Source organism: Carassius auratus, unplaced genomic scaffold (genome assembly GCF_003368295.1).
Source record: "Carassius auratus strain Wakin unplaced genomic scaffold, ASM336829v1 scaf_tig00029510, whole genome shotgun sequence".
In the NCBI taxonomy this organism is placed as follows: Eukaryota; Metazoa; Chordata; class Actinopteri; order Cypriniformes; family Cyprinidae; genus Carassius; species Carassius auratus.
In genome coordinates this window covers 114-17500 of record NW_020525774.1, presented here as the reverse complement: position 1 = coordinate 17500, position 17387 = coordinate 114, and the positions used below count along the sequence as shown (strand labels likewise).

The following is a 17387-nucleotide window of genomic DNA, read 5'->3' as shown; positions in this document are numbered from 1 at the left end:
ATTAATTTGACATGAACCAAGAGAAATGAACCAATAGAAAACATTACCGTCTCCAGCCACCAGAGGGCGCTCTATGCTGCTCAGTTCTCCTGTAGTCTACACTGAACACATAGAGCGCCCTCTCGTGGCTGGAGATGGTAATGTTTTCTCTTGGTTCTAAATAAATGCGACTTATAGTCCAGTGCGACTTATATATGTTTTTTCCTCGTCGTGATGTATTTTTGGACTGATGCGACTTATACTCAGGTGCGACTTATAGTCCGAAAAATACGGTAATACTTTTATTGAACAAAGATGTTTTAAATCAATGATAAATGTTACAAACGATTCCTTATTCTGAACTTTCTATTCATCGATGAAACCTGAAACCATTCTACTCAGCTGTTTTCAACATTATAATAATAATTACTCTATTAGCATGATTTCTGAAGGATGATGCGATTGGAGTAATGATGCAAAAAAATCCGTTTTGAAATCGCAGGAATAAATTACATATTAAAATATAGTCGAATAGAAAGCAGTTATTTTAAATAGTAAAAATATATCACAATTTTACTGCTCTTGCTGTATTTTGGATCAAATAAATGTGGGTACCAGGTCTTTTCTTGGTGGTTGCTACTGTATGTAGCAATAAAGTGAATTATTAAAAGAACTACAAACTCAGTTAGAGAGTTCAAACTTTGAAACTGTGAGGTTAAATTCATGAAGCAAGAAAATCTGTGAAGGAAGAAAGTCAATTATGTAGAATATGAGTCCAGCTGGATGACGGCGTGACACTAACAAGATTACCACAGTTCCTGCCGACTACTTTAATTCATAATAATGCACTTATAACAGCACATAAACAACCAACTCCAGAGAGCAGATTTTAATATGCAGTGACGGGGAGATTTAGCTCTGGTGATTGAAAATAAATTCAGAAGGGCTTTCTGAAACAACACCAAGTATTAAACTTGAGGATGTGCATCATCATGCAGCATTCACGCTCCAGTTTCAATAAAACAGAGTTGTTTTTGTAGTTGCACTTCTGTAGTTTTCTATGATGTCTATATGATGTGTGGAGGAGCACCACAGTTTCACATTTAACCATTTCTTTGGTAAAAAAACGAATGTCGGATACACAGAACTCAAAGGTGTGTACTACAACCCGCCAAAATAAAAGTCCAGCTTAACTTGAAGAAATTATGACAGAAATATATCACTATTGGACAGCCGAACATACTTGTCAAAGTATTAACAATAAAACATGATTTTACAATGTGTATTAATTTTACATTTTTTACAAACATTTCAGACAATTTTTTCGTCCATTAATCCCTAAACAGTAATCCTCTGTTGTGCAGCACTTTGTTTGGAAAAAAAAAATAATAATAATTTAAATATATATATATTTTAATTAATTTTAATAAATGTATTAAATTATTAAAATTAAAATTAAATTAAATTTCTTTTAAATGTATTAAAAACATTATGTATTAATTTCAGTACCACTGTTTTTGAAAATAAGAATTTCTAAAGCAAAAAAAAAAAAACATATATCATGGGGAAAATTATTGTTGCAATTTTGATCAATTATTATATTTTCAAATTTGATGAATTAAATTAATTAGACATATTTTGTATGATTATTCAAATTTATTTAAACCATTAAAACAGAATCTAGAAAAAAAAATACAATCTGTGAATTTTTTTTAATTACATTTAGGAAAAATAAAAGAGATTTCATGGGGCCCAAGCTACGGTGCTTGTGTTGTTTTTTACAGTATTTTACCGTATTGTGTTTCTCTGATCTTCTGGTCTGTAGATGTGGTTTGGGTCCCTCCTTTAATGGTTTTGTGATCCAGCAAGAGAAAAAAAATGTGTGCATTAAAAAAATATGTGCAATAGTAAAAGTAAAAGCAGACTAAAAGCACATAAAGAGGGACATGGGATGCTCTTCGAGAGAATTTTCAGGAAATTGTTTTTGTGTCATAAGGGTAAAAATAGGAGACACGGAGAGACGAGTGAATGATGAGAACTACTGTAATACTGAAGAGGTGACTGGTGATTTATTCTTAAATCATGCATTTGAAGTTAGCACATTGTTGTGATCTCAATCCGAAACTCAGTTTGCACTACATTTCATCTCGGTTCAGTCTGAGACGTTAAACAGATCTCATCTTTAAAATCTCTCCCCCAATCCTACAAAAAATACAGCTGTGCATCACAGAAATAAATTACACTTTAACAGATATTCGCATAGAAAACACATGTTATAATCATAATAATATTTCACTATTTAAAAAGTATTTTTTGAACAAATAAATGCAGACTCGGTGAGCAGAAGAGACTTCTTTCAAAACAAAAATGTCAGTGTATTTTCTAGTTGAACTGAATTGCTGGTATACAGTATAGCATCATTAATTAACTTTTTAATATATGTGTACATTAAAAATTTCTGTCTTATGCAGACTCATGCAAAAGTGGTGCAACTGTTTAGAGAATGAATGATCGTTCCAGTTTAATTCTGTCATCTGGTTTAGAAGAATTTCACAAACTCCTTCATCCTGATAATGAGTCGGCTGTGCACTCTGTCCGGTACATCCTGGTCTCGTCTCGTTTCGTCTGGTCTGTTGGCCTGTTTTTGGAGATTCAGTGGGTTAACCAGCAGTTTGTTGTCTGGGTGGATCCGTTAATGCGCCGCCCGTCCCATTGCAACCTGCTCCCATCGCAACGCTTCTCTCGGTTCAGACCCTGGAGCCAGGAATCCTGTGGAGGAGACGTTAGCACGGTAAACACAGATCAATCTGGAGGTGAGGGAGGTGTGTCCGTCGTTTAGCTTGACTAATGTGCTCTCAGAACATTTCCCTGAGCTGTCGGAAGACACATAGAAAGGAAAGACTGTGTGTGTGTGTGTGTGTTTAACAGATAGAGACAGAACGACACACACACACACACACACCTGGCTGAGTGACAGAACCCTTTCCTTGTCCAGGAAAGATGAGACGTAACCTGATGGAAACCTCACATGCTCCAGAACAGCCATGTGACGTCTGGTTTGTGAAGAATTCACATGGAGTAAAACACACACACACGCACACACACACACACACACACACACACACACACACACACACACACACACACACACACACACACACACACACACACACACACACATAGATAGATGCACAGGGCAGGGAAATAATTTTAATATCTCAGGACAGATATCAAAAGAAAAAAAAAATTAATATTATTTAATATTTATATATTTCTATAAACGAATACATTTGTAAATATACCAAATATCATGCTACAAAAAAAAATTCCTAAGTTTAGGTCATTTAATCTGAACCTTTAAATAACTATTAAATAATTATTAAATAATTTTTTTTAAAAACTTCTTATTTTAAATTATAAAATGTAATACCTTAATCTTTTGTAACTATTTACAAAATCAGCAGTTAAACTAATTATACTTATACATCTCACACACACACACACACACACACACACACACACACACACACACACACACATATATATATATATATATATATGTTTTGCTTGTTAAAATCTCCTTAAATTCTTTAAGTAGTTTGTAATCTGGCTCCATAATAGACATTCAAACATAGCCATGTATTATGATAAAATTAATTAATTAATTTGTTTATTAATTAATTAATATATTTTATTTTTATTGTCAATTTTATTTAATTTTTTATAATTTTTTGATGCATGAAATTAATTCTTAAGTAGTTTGTGATCCGGCTGCATGACAGACATTCAAGCATAGCCGTGTATTATGATGAAATTTAATTTATGTTATTTCTCTTTCATATTCTTCCATGCATAAAATCAGTGTCTTCAGTTAAAATCCCTAAGCCGTATCTAGATGACACACTTAGATACATTAGATTTGTTGAAATTATGAATATATTTTCAAAGCTCTTTAAAAGTCCAGATCTCACCAGAAACATCTTGCACAAGCGCGGTTATGTGTAAAATAATAGAAAGAAGCTAATATTTGCAGCTCGGTGGATGACATTATCATGAGAATGGCCAGCTATAATCTGCAGTGAATGGAGGGTTGTGTTGTACTGCGCTCGTGTCTATCAGCGCTGGCTAATATTAGCTTCATAAAGAGAGAGAGAGAGAGACTGGGACTGAAGGAAAAAGAAGATAAAACCATGTTAAATCAGTTCACAAATAGCACTGAACGCTTTATTCGTGAGCTGGATTGCATCGTGAATCAATAACACACTGATCCCAGATTTTCAGATAGTTTTATCTATTAATTAATTAACACACCACACATCAATGGAAAGCTAATTCATTCAAACCCAAGACATGTTTTGTGGCCCAGAGTCACATGTTTTGTAAAAGGTCAGGTTTTGATCAAGATTTTCATTTTTGGGTGAACTTACCCTTTGAGAGCTATTTTTTAATTACTTGCAAAAATGCATGAAATATCGTACTCAATCATACTCTATTACTAACGGGATGTTAATATGAAAGTGTGCCGTTACAGATGCACATTCATAAAATACATTTGATGTAATTTGTTATCATTTTAATTTTAATATAAAATTATATGTACATACTGTTTATTGCAAAAACTGTGGCCAAAATACAATTGTTTTGTTTAATCTTACTGTAGGAATAAATGTGCATCGGCAGAAAACGATGCACCTTTAATACGTCACACATGTTTGTGAATTGGGATGCAGCCGTGGATCATCAGACGTGGGACAGCACAGTTGACTCACACATGCTCTTTCATGTGGAGACAAGAATACGTTATCATCTCAAATCAAAGACTTTTCACCTTCAGATGGCGTGGGAGAGAACGAGACGGTAAAGCCTTATTAAAGAGAGCAGTGTTGGAGAAAATACTCTCCTGAAACTCCCCATTTCTTTTGAGTGAAGTATCCCGTTCGAAAAAAAATAATCCAATGTAATCCACTCCAAGAAACCTACATCTGAAGCTGTTTTTAGATTATAATGTGTATAGTATATAAATTAAACTGTTATCAGTTATCTGGCACAAAACATTGAGGATGACAATATTAAACTAGAAACAACATCATTTACATTTTTTCTAGTTTGACTCCCAGATTTTCAGGCTTTTGCTCTTTCTTTTATCTGGTTTGATGAAATTCCCATGAGAGAGCTCCTCTGGTGTGTGTGTGTGTGTGTGTGCGTGTGTGCGTGCATGAGTGAGTGTGTGTGTGTGTGTGTGTGTGTGTGTGTGCGCGCTTTCAAAAGCAGCGTGTTTTGACCTGTCGGTCCCAAGCGGCGTAAGCATCCCTGTCCATCATTCACTCTGAATCTTTAATTAACACTTGTCAATTATACTTGAATATCCTTGGGGCTGATGAATGAAAACTTTAAAGCTGATTGTATTCCGTAGATGTCAAGTCTGTGTGTCAGAGAAAGCAAAAGAGAAGCCCTTTCGAAACTTCCTGTATCAGCAGGAAGAAGAGATGCTGGCAGATTTCAGAGGTTGTTTTATCCCCATGGCACTAATCTCATTTAGTCTTCTGCCGAACTCCACTTTCGTCCTCTGAAAGCACTCCCTCGCTCTATGTTTCACCGCACTCACACACTTTCATGGTCGCTTTTCTTTGCCGCTTGAATTTGTGGTGATGACATCATTAGGAATAGATCTGTGGCAGATGCAGCGCTTCTTCAGAGGTGTTTCTACATTTAACAAATAACATTTTCATAAACATTAACTGGCAAAAATTAAATTAAATTAAATTAAATTAAATTAAATTAAATTAAATTAAATTAAATTAAATTAAATTAAATTAAATTGTTATTACAAAATGTTACTATCAAAATTAAATATAGAAAATAAAACAGAAATATAAAAAATATTTACAAATTAAATATAAATAATTACAAATTAAGTACAAGTAATATAATTATATGAAATGTAAAAAGAATTTAAAAAAATAATAATAATAATAAAATATATAAAAATGATCAATATAAAAAAATACAAATATACAATATACAACATTTCCTGCGGAAACCTACCAAAACCCCTCAAATTATAACACATTTGAACAGGTTTAACGTTGTGAATCGGGCTAAAGTAAGGAAACTGGTTATGTACTTGCTCAAAAATAGATTTTGGATCATTTTTAACCAAAAAAAGTTACGGACTGCAACTTTAAGGCAAGACGCTAGAAAAAACATGCACTTTTTTTCATGCACTGGTTGATTTTGGTTTATTTGGCTTTTCCTGATGTGCTGCTTCAGACTGATGTAAAGAAATAATCCAAGATACACTTTAAAGTGATTACTTTATTGCATTTTATCTGTTTGCATCTGTAGATTCCAATTAAGATGTAATAAGATTTTCTACAACATTTAATTCATTAAATTGGATAAAAAGAGAAATCCAAAACTCTCAACAGAATCAAACAATGTTCAGGTTGTTTCCATTGTTTCAATGTTTCCGTTATGGCCATAACAAAATTTACAAAACACAACAAAACTACTAAAACTTTAACTTAAATTAAAATGCAAATATAGAAATAAAAACAGACTAAAAGCGAAACTGTTATAGCATCTCAATAATACTGAAATATGTTGTATCCTAAGATATTAGCCGATGTGAGCCTGGTTAATTACAGTTTGTGGGTCACTGTGACCTAAATTAAGCGCAGCAACCTTTATGAGAGCTTTGTGAATCCTGCATTTTATTCTGCATTTTAAATATCTCATAATAATGCTGTGCACTGTTTAAATAAGGGTTTGATACACTATGTTTCCAGACCATTTATTGAAATTAAGATGCAAAAACAGATTGTTTGGGACTAAATAAAAGCTCCATGGAGGTAGATATGTGTGTGTGGGAGCTACTTTTATCCTCTTGCTTCTGGAAAGCAAGGCAGACGAAGCGTTGAGCAGCAGTTTACCTGAAACAGACGAGTCTTTCGATGGACTCTATAGAGACCAGTCACAGCCTGTGATGCAAATTCATCCCGTTCACACGGTAACCAGCTGTAGCCATGGATACCGCTGGAGGATGCTGGGGTGGCCTGTTTATGATCACGGCATCAAAATTATTATTAAAATATAATTATTATAATAATTGATAAGAATTTATCTTATTCGTCTCAGCACATTTGTGGACTTGATATCAATGATATGTCAATGTATGCAATATTTCTTATTTAGTTTCATATTTTGATTATTATTATTATTATACTATGACTTAAATATTAGATTTATTTTACATTTTACAAACAAATATTACAGTAGTAACTATTCTTATTTTGTAAAAAAAAACTATATATATATATATATATATATATATATATATATATATATATATATATATATATATATATATATATGTATATATATATATTATCAATATAATTATTATAATTATTATTATTAATATTTTTATTAACACTATTTCTGCTACTGCTACTACTAATTCTACAATGAAACACTAGAGTAGATATATTTCTTATTTTTTTTAAACATTTTAATATTATTTTCATATATTTTCTTAATAATATTTACATAAAAATATTAATAATAGTTATTTATTTTTGTTATTGATGTTGTTATTGTTTTTGTTATTATTATTATTACAAAAAAATGCCAACCCTCAGAAATTATTAATATTTTTTTTTATACTTTTATTATTTTCCAGTGAAATAACAAACTGTAATATGTCTTATTTTATTTAATACAATTATCAATGTTATTATTATTGTTATATTTATACTGATATATATAATCACATTTTCAGTCAGCTTCTGTGTGTGTGTGTGTGTGTGTGTGTGTGTGTGTGTGTGTGTGTGTGTGTGTGTGTGTGTGTGTGTGTGTGTGTGTGTGTGTGTGTGCTGAATATGATCCATGGGCAGAGCCTGATTAAAAATCAGCACACACTTGCAGAGGTCAGTGTGTGTGTGTGTGTGTGTGTGTGTGTGTGTGTGTGGTTTGTAGGTGAGCCGTCACAGTCGATGGAACAGCTTCATTGAGATGTGCACATGAACAGGGGAAGGTAGTTCATTGTGTTCTTAGAGTTACACAAATGTGTTTTAGTTTTCAGTGACACATCAGCCAATCAGAAAAGATGATGTGTAAGATATATTTATGTGGAGCAGCATTTTGGACCAATGAGATGAGGCTGTGGGCGGAGCTACTCAAGATGACACTGAATAAATAGAACACATGTGATTTGTTGAGAGCAAATTCAGGAGGAGGAGCTTGTATCACTTAATGCTTTTACCACTTCAAGTTTGTAGTCATTTTAATCAGCTTTAAACTCTACAACAGGAAATATAGTAACTCTGGTGTGTGTTTGTGTGTTTGTGTGTGTGTGTTCACAATACGGTCGCAACACATTCATTACATCCAAATATGTATCGTCGTGTGCTTTCTGTGTTGGATTATAGCTGTGCATGTTAAACTGATGCATAACGTGTGTGTGAGTTGGTAATTGTAATTCAGCAGGAGTGTGTGTGTGTGTGTGCGTAGGTCAGTGAAGATCTCAGCACTGTTGCTCTGTATTCTAGAAACCTTTGATCTTCCTGTTCCTCTCTCACTGTGTCTCATATACACTCGCTGGCAGGTTTTTCTGATTCTACTAACTATAATGCATTTAATGCAAAAAAAAATATAAAAAAATAAATGTAAATAAATGCTTACAACTTAAACATTGTCAAATAAATATACATATTTAATAGTTTATTTATGAAAACATTTTTTTTAAATGTAGTAGAATAATTATTTAATGAATCATAAAAATATATTAATAATTATATTAATTTTACCTTTCACCTTTTACATATGCCTTGTATCTTGTAACACAATACATGGAATTATATAAAATGCATGTGTTTTTTTAGTGCTGTTTATATTTATAACAGATGTTTACATATAGTCAAAATATGATCTGAATTTATAGAATAATAGAGCTAATATAATATACTTTTCAAAATGAGAAAATAAATAGCCATTTTTAAGTTTCAAAATGTTTTAATGCATTAACGCATGTTTTAACGCATGTAGTTACATTTAAGAAAATAATTACATTTAATAAATAATTTAATGGATTAAAATAAATCATTTAAAATGCAACATTTAACATAGCAGATGTTTACACATAATCCACAAGTCAAAATAATATCTGAAATGATAAAAATTATAATATATGAAACATTTTAAATTAAACATTTGATGATATGAATTAGTTTTAGTTATGCATAAATGCATTAACCATAAACTAGTCCGTTAGAAAAAATGATAAAAATAATATACAAAATATATAATATAAAGCATTTTAAATGAAATATTTGTATATAATATAATATAATATAATATAATATAATATAATATAATATAATATGTATTGATATTTTTTATGCATAAATAAATTAACCATGAACTAGTCAGTTTTAAAAAAGTATTTAAAAAAATATTATATACAAGAAAAAAAAATATAAATATATAATATACAAAATATTTAATATAAAGCATTTTAAATGAAACATTTTTTTATTTTTAAAATATAATGTATTATAATATGTATTTGTTTTATGTATGCAAAAATAAATTAAACAAAAACTAGTCAGTTAGTAAGTAGTAGTTAGTAACAAAAAGTGTTCACTAATCACTGATACAGTGTTGTTTAATGTTATTAATGTTACATCAGCAAGAAATCATCATGTTTCAAAGTGTGTGTGTGTGTGTGTGTGTGTGTGTGTGCAGTACAAGCAGGTGGAGCAGTACATGTCCTTCCATAAGCTTCCAGCGGACATGAGGCAGCGGATCCACGATTACTACGAGCACAGATACCAGGGGAAGATGTTTGATGAAGAGAGCATTCTGGGAGAACTGAATGAGCCACTGAGAGAGGTGAGGACACACAGGTGCATGCTGGGTAATGTATGTGTTACCGTACTGTGTTCATGCAGAAGGTGCATTTCCATTTTGCTGTTCCCTTCGCAGGAGATCGTGAACTTCAACTGTCGGAAGCTGGTGGCGTCGATGCCGCTGTTCGCCAACGCGGATCCCAACTTTGTGACGTCGACGCTCACCAAACTTCGCTTCGAGGTCTTCCAACCTGGAGATTACATCATACGGGAGGGAACCATGGGAAGGAAGATGTACTTCATCCAGCACGGCGTGGTGAGCGTCCTCACTAAAGGAAACAGCGAGACCAAGCTGTCAGACGGATCTTATTTTGGAGGTACAAATGAATCCCAAACGTGGATCCTGCACTCAAGCACTCACACACATTCGTCCAGCTTTAATAATCATAATAATGGATTAAACATAACAAAAGTGAAAACTTCTGAACGGCTTATTCATCTGTGAATGCTGAAAAATAAAACGCATCACCGTTTCCACAAACATTGTGCAGCACGACTTAACAATCAGAAATGTCACATGACGTTATGTCTCAGGTGATTTGTGGGTAATTTGGTCGAATCGATGTGACAAAAGCCTTAGGTGAGGTCAAAGGTCAGGACTGCGACACTCTACACTTTTTCATTGAGTGGTTTCTGTTTAAGCAACGATGCATTTAGCCGCATGTGACCCGCTGACCGTTGCTAAGTACAGCTAGTGTGTGCCTCGCGACCTCTGACCTCTGCTGGAAGTGATGGAAAGTTAACACACAAAGCATCTCTACCACAACGCCAGCGTTAATCTGCATTTCACATACACGCTCCTGACCATCTCCAGTCTTCATGTCCTAGCACCAGTGCATGCTGGGAAAGAAACGGAAAGCCTTGTTTTTAACTCAAGTTAATTCTGACACACACACACACACACACACACACACACACACATGCTGCAGGTGGACTAACTGTAATACATGTGCCGTCAGCCTCTTTGGATAAAAGCTTCAATCTGCAGTACAATATCAAAGCGTGGCATGAGTGTGTGTGTGTGTGTGTGTGTGTGTGTGTAGGTCATTCTAAGTCAAATGTCATGATCGGAAGTGTTTGATTCGATCCGATCTGGAAGGATTTCTGTGGGAAAATCCCTCAGATCTGTGTAATCTCAGAGGAGGAAGAGAATCGAATACGGTGTCTCATCAGTGTTGTCATCTTGTGTCACTCTCTCTAGACTAAATCTGATCTGAGACAGGATCACGCGTGTGTGTGTGTGTGTGTGTGTGTGAGGCTGCTGTGCTTTTAATCCTCTCAAGACTCGAGCTCTCAGACTCGCATTACACACTCACACATTGAGAGCTTTTTACAGAGAAAGTGTCGCACAGGTTCACTGATTTATCTGTGTGTGTGTGTGTGTGTGTGTGTGTGTTTTGTCTATTCTGGCTTATTTGTTCGTTTTTAAGTCCTAATGTTCCTGTTCATTCAAACCCGTGGAATTATGCAGAAATGACAGGACATTACAAATAGAATTACAGTCTAAAGTCTTAATATATAAACCCTTTTTTTTTTGTTGAATTGCAGCAAAAATAATTAAAGAATTATATCTATACTGCCATGGTACATGCTGTATTTGTTTGTTTCATGGTATTTTTTAAAGTTCCCCGGATTAGGATGTCTATAATAAGTTATACAATTTGTGTTTTGCTCTATTAATCAAACAAATGTTTAATGTTCAATATGTAAAGGTACAGTACCCCCAAAAATTAAAATTCAGTTGCCATAGCCATTTTTTTTTCTTATACTAGAGAAGTCAATGGTTACCAGCAACATTCTTCAGAATATCTTCTTTTTTGTTCGACTTAAGAAAGAAACTCATGCTGGTTTGGAACGACACAATGGTTAGTAAATCATGACAGAATTTTCCTTTTTTGGATGAACTGTCTCTTTAATATAATCCTGACTCTTCTGCATCATGTTTATTCCAAACGGATTTCCTGCGGGACATTGATGTGGTTTTATTTTGATGAGTCAGAGATAATAACGCTAATGGAAACGCTGCCATGAGCTAAACGGAGGTCAGTGTGAGATCACCAAAATCATTCTGGAACAAATCCGGCTTCACTTCTGTGTGTCCAGCCGACATGTCATTCCAGTGCCTTGTTAAACGGGAAAATATTACTACAAACCAGTCAAACAGTGTATAATATTTATAAATGCATGTAATAAATAATTTCATGATGAATGCATGGTAACACTTTAGTTTAGGGACTAATTCTCACTTTTATTACTATTAAGTCACATGCATATTAATAGCATATTGGTTGCACTTATAAAGCACATATTAATGCCTCATACGCAGCAATTTAGGAGTTTATTGTGGCAGAAGTTATAGTTAACAGTAAATTAATAATGGAAATTGTTCCCCAAAATAAAATGTGACCAAATGCATTTATTATTTATTAAATTATTTGCATTAATAACTTAAAGAAAAACTGTATTCTTACAACTCTGCCAATATGAAATGTATATGAATGCATGTTATAAATGCAATTTAGTATAATTATAAATGCAAATAATAAGAAGTGATTATAATTTGCATTTCTAACCTAAATATAAAAAATATATTATCTGCCAGGGTGACATTTTTATAAATGTCTTATAATTCTAAATGCAAATGACGATAATAAATGTTATAATAAATGCAAAATATATTATATTTATATTATGTATAAGCACGGTTTGAATGCATCTTATTTTGCATCTGACCTGAGTTTTTTTGTTGTTTTGTTTTGAGACTCTGGCACTGATGAGTTCATATCTTCTGTCCTTCAGAGATTTGTCTGCTGACCCGAGGTCGACGCACAGCTAGCGTCCGGGCCGACACGTACTGCCGTCTGTACTCGCTGTCTGTGGACAACTTCAACGAGGTCCTGGAGGAGTATCCCATGATGAGGAGAGCATTCGAAACCGTTGCTCTGGACCGCCTGGACCGCATCGGTGAGACCTTTTAAACTCCATTCTAATAAATAAACATAACTTGAATCAGGAACAGCTATGACCTCATTATAATGCATTTCTTTAGCTGTAAACTGTTTAAAACTGAAGCTAAACTAAACTCCCACTCTGTGTTTAACTCTAATCCAGTTGTTGATTTTGCAGATTATTATGAAGAAAATAAGAACTAGTGAATTATTTGTAAAGAATCAGACAATTGCTTTAAGGCATTCTGGGAAGGACAGAATATGAGAACTGTCCTTCCGAACAAAAACTTGTTGTTTTTTTCATATATAAATATTTATTTTATCAGTATAGTGTGTGTGTATGGTGTATGAGGACACACATGTGTATAGAGACATGGGTTCTACAACGTAAACATGCTTTATGAGATCACTTCCCGTGTCCCTGTAAAACAAAAGGTTTAAAAACATACAAAACAGTGTTTTCTGAAATAAAATAAAAAACGCCAGTATTTTTCTGTGAGGGGTAGGTTTAGGTGTAGGGTTACCACCCCTAGGGCAATAAAAATATAGTTTGTACAGTTAAGTATAAAAAACATTACTCCTATGGAGAGTCCATACAAATGCATGTACGAGTCTGTCTGTGTGTGATCTCGTGCCGCAATAAACTCCTAATTTGCTGTTTATTAATAGTTAGTAAGGTAGTTGTTAAGTTTAGAGATCTAAAACATGATCATACAGAATAAGCCATTTATATGTGCTTTATAAATACTAATGAACAGCCAATATACTAGTAATATGCATACTAGTATGCAACTAGTGAGAATTGGTCCCTAAGTGCTAGGCTACCATATAAACCCCCTTTAGGACCCAGATATATTTCTGTGAAAATCACTCAACTAATTCAGAAAAGTTGCATCAAGAATTGCATCAAGTGCACTCTGTAAAGGAGCTTTTTGTTTTTTCAATAATCTATTGCCTGAAGATCAAAAGTCTCTTGTGTGGTGCTCGGCTCCGCATTGGCTCAGTGTGATTACAGTAGTAAGTGATAGCACAACATTACCAAACATAGCAAAGTGCCCTCTGCTCATCCAGGCTCTTGGTCTCTTGTTTGTATCAGTCCTGCGTAAGGTAGAGGTGGTGTCTGTTCTCTGTTATTGTACTCTTTCTTATCTGGGGCTCAGCAGTGGGGGACGGTCAGCCGGCAGGAACGATCTGCCCACTGCTACGCTGAGCTATTTCGATTCGGCCCGTGTGCTCACCACGAACGCCCCCGCCGTCTCTGATTGCGCTCGGAGCCGTCTCGAGGCGAGCCCAGGCTCCTAGACCTGTTTAACAGGAGAAGTGTGGAGTGTGAGATGAATCAAAGCGCTGATGAAACAGTAGACAGATCGAACAGAGTGCTGCGTTTGATATTTAATATTCAAGGCATCTCCTGAGGGTGAATAATACCCGTTTTTGGTCGGTATTATTAAAAGAGCCAATGATCTGTTTGAAGGAAGAGTGCAATGCAGCTAAAATACTAACAAATGAGTTAGTACTGACATACATAAGCCTTATATATGTAGACGATATATATTGATTTTGTACCAAAAGTTGGTACATTATGATACTTTGATATAATCCTATGGTACTGAATCAATTATCATAAATATATACCATAGAATTATATAACACAATATAGTTAAAACAAAACAATTGCATTAGCATGCTATCATGTCCAAAATAATGGTAATACCATGGTACTTTGATATATACTGTACCATGGTACCGAACGATTACCATATTCACATACCATAGAGTTACAGGAAAAAATATAGTGTTGCAACAAAACCACGGTATTACCATGCTATAATGTACAAAAACAAGTTAAAGGAACACTCCGACTTTTTGGGACTTTAGCTTATTCACAGTAGCCCCCAGAGTTAGATAAGTCCATACATACCTTTTTCATTTCTGTGCGTTCTGTAAGTGTTATTTGACGCACCCACCGCTAGCCTAGCTTAGCACAAAGACTGGATGTAAATGGATACTGTTAGCATAGTTATCCCAATAAGTGACAAAATAATGCAAACATTTTCCTATTAACGTGTTGTGATCTGTATAGTCACAGCGTGTACAAATAAAAATAACAAGGCTATATGAGACAGAGCCCATTTTAATCTTATATAAATACTGGGAACTATATTCTCACTAGGCGTAGGAGCACAGCTAACGTTAAGCTAAAGTCCCAAAAAGTCGGAGTGTTCCTTTAATAAAATGCTAATTTGATATATACCATGGTACTGAATGATCAGAATATTCATATGCCATAGAATTCTAGAACAGAGTATAGAGTTATAACCAAAACAATGGTATCACAAATGCCGTCATGTCTAAACAATGGTAATACCGCTGGTACTTTGATATATACCATGGCAAATGAACGATATCTATAATTTATACACCATATAATTACTATAACAGAAATATAGAATTACAATAAAACTTTCATTCTATCATGTCCAAACTTGGTAATATCACAGTACTTTTAACTTAGTGTTGTTTCTTAAATTCTAAAAGAAATGTTTTTCTGCCGACTACAACTCTGATTTTATTTTATCTCTTAGGGAAGAAGAACTCTATTCTCCAGCACAAGGTCCAACATGATTTGAATTCAGGGGTTTTGAACTTCCAGGAAAGTGAGATCATCCAGCAGATCGTGCAGCATGATCGTGACATGGCTCTCTGCGCAAACCTGATGCAGAGTCCGTCGCCGCCTGCTCCTCTGTCCCCTACTCCCGTCATCTGGGCTCCCCTGATCCAGGCGCCTCTACAAGCTGCTGCCGCCAACCACAATCGGTCGCTATTGCACTAAACCCACCACCCCCACCTTCCACCACTCTCTTCCGACCTCCGGTTTCCATTCTCGGATCGAGAGCGAGCCGCCCAGCCAGCTTAGGAGGTTTCAGACAATTCGTACAAATTCGGGAGCAATCCCGGATCCACTGGTGGACTCTCCATCGGCTCCCCATTAAAGATTCGTCGGGAGTCGATACGTCTCTTCTTCATCCCTCCGCACGCAGCCCTCATCAGGACCACCAGTTCCCAATCAGCAAGCCGGAAATTTCATTGTTCCCATTGGGAAGCTTCTCTTCTTCAACCTCCTAGCACCGCACAGCTTCATTCACAGCCGACAAAGGCAAAGCCGTCGCCCCCAGCACTCCTCCACAATCAGGACATCTCCAAAAAGAGGTGTCAGCTGCTAGTGGATTTCCAGCTGGGATCCCGGCTACAACCTCATCCAATACCAATCCACGGCTTGTTCAGTCACGCACCCAGTCAGTTGTTGCAAGTCCAACCCACACCAAAACCCTCTCAAACAGGCTCCCTGCAGCAGTTTGCGACCGGAGCGGGCAAGACTTCCACTGGGTTGAACCTCTTCCACACTCCTCGACCCGGATCGCCTTCATCCGGCCGTTCCCAAGCCCCCCAGAGTTCCATGACATCTCAGATCCCGCCTGCTTTATCCACCTACCTTCCTTTAGAAAGGTCAGCACTTGCCTCGCTCGCTCAGTACGGCTCAGCGAACGCCTCGCCGTGCTACACCCCAAAGTCCGACTACCCAGAGCCCCGTCACGGGGAGAACGTTCCACTACAGTGACCCTTCCGGCTCTCACACCTCCCTGCTTCTCCCGCAGTCCTCCTGTCCCGGCCAACTCCCAGGTCACCACTCTTCCGGCACAGACTCTCCGTTGGGCCGCTTCTATGAGGAATTGAACATACTGTCCAGCTCCCAACCTATAGAGGGACGGGTCAGTCTTCCCCTCGGGACCCGGTTACTGCCTTTCCCCGTATTCATCCCCGACGCTAACCCCCAAACCCTGTAGCTCAGTATCAGGACACATGGTCGGCCCCGTACAGACTTCTCCGGGCTCTCAAAGCTGTGCTCATTCTATAGGGACGTCACCTGCACTTTCTCTCCCATGCACCTCCGGCGGACACCCCTCCGAACTAGAACCGCTCCAGTCGAAACTCCCTTCCAATTTGTGAAGCTAAATCACACCCTCCTAACTAACTAACTCAGTCATAGCGATCTTTCTCTGTGTGGCGTTTGACCTTGTCTTCCGTCATCTCGGCATTGTTTTAATCATTGTAAACACTACTGTGATTTTAAGAACTACAGAGTTTTTTACTTTAGAGCTCTAGATTTCTTTCCTTTTGCTTTGTTATTCTCCCTTTTCACTTATGAATATATACATACATATGTTAAGTATAATCTATGAGTGTGAAATGCTGCATATATTGAGATCTAAAGGACGATTATTTATTTATACCTATGCCAAATTCATCCTCCAGAGGTTGGTCAATAGTAGTGGCATGGACGGAAAGACTCTTCTGCAGGAACCCATGCACTCAAGCCTGCATATGAAAATATCCAAAAACACCTTTTGAGTCACCCCTAATGAGGATCACATATTGCTGATCTTGAATCCTAAGGTTGTGTTTAAGGGGTTGTACCTGTTTATTCATCCTACAAATGTTTTGGACCTGCCGAGGTGGAGCAGAGGGCATAAGAAAACCAAAAATTTCAATC

At 35.9% G+C, this 17387-nt stretch overlaps 1 pseudogene; it reads left to right on the top strand.

Annotated features, from left to right (window-relative positions):
* Window positions 1–17003, top strand: part of LOC113079855 (potassium/sodium hyperpolarization-activated cyclic nucleotide-gated channel 4-like) — a 19635-nt pseudogene extending 2632 nt beyond the window's left edge.
* The last annotated feature ends 384 nt before the right edge of the window (window positions 17004–17387 follow it).